Source organism: Hyperolius riggenbachi, chromosome 2, assembly GCF_040937935.1.
Source record: "Hyperolius riggenbachi isolate aHypRig1 chromosome 2, aHypRig1.pri, whole genome shotgun sequence".
NCBI lineage: Eukaryota > Metazoa > Chordata > Amphibia > Anura > Hyperoliidae > Hyperolius > Hyperolius riggenbachi.
The window spans coordinates 293,182,060-293,182,804 of record NC_090647.1 but is presented as its reverse complement, the minus strand read 5'-3'; positions in this window follow the sequence as shown (position 1 = coordinate 293,182,804).

Sequence of the window (745 nt, the reverse complement as noted above, 5' to 3'; positions counted from 1 at the left end):
GCCAATACTTCTATCCAGTCCTAGTTTTTCACAGTTACACACCCTCAGCAGTTTAAGGAAAAGGTCATGTGCTGTGCAAGGTAGAGATGCCGAACAGTGTTGATACCTCCCCCCACACAATACCATGGAGACTCACATGACAACCTTTTATACACACACACACCCTCTGGCTACACATACATTCAATACACCGATTAGTACATTCACACCCAAACTTACTTCCTCATCAATTCTGAGTGCAGGTAACATGAGATAACTGTGGTCCAACAGTCCAATCCATTTGGCTAATCCTGCAGTCCAATCCTGCTGGCTTGCTATGAGTTCTGTCTTCATGGAGAGCAGCAGATGAATGATGTGTGGTGCAAGAAGAAGGGGAAGAGGCAAGGGAGAAAACAATGGAGTCGGGCTGCATTCGGGAGAGATGGTGATCCCAGTGTCGTACCTAGGGAATTTGACACCCGGTGCTGATTATTTACATACCCCCCAACAACCAATTTTTTGATGGGAGGGTTGAGGGGTTGGGGTGCCGAACGTGTTGCTGCAAATTGGGATTTTGGGGAAAAAGGAGTCATCAGGATGTGGATGGAGGCTGACGTTAGTTGTCATCATGCTGGCCGCCTCACGTCATCACGGCGATTAAACCGCGCATGCACGGTACTGTCATGCAGGGTGCCGTGATGATGAGAGGCGGCCGGCGTAATGACGACTAACATCATCTTTCAGGAAGAGGGAGCCCGACACTCGG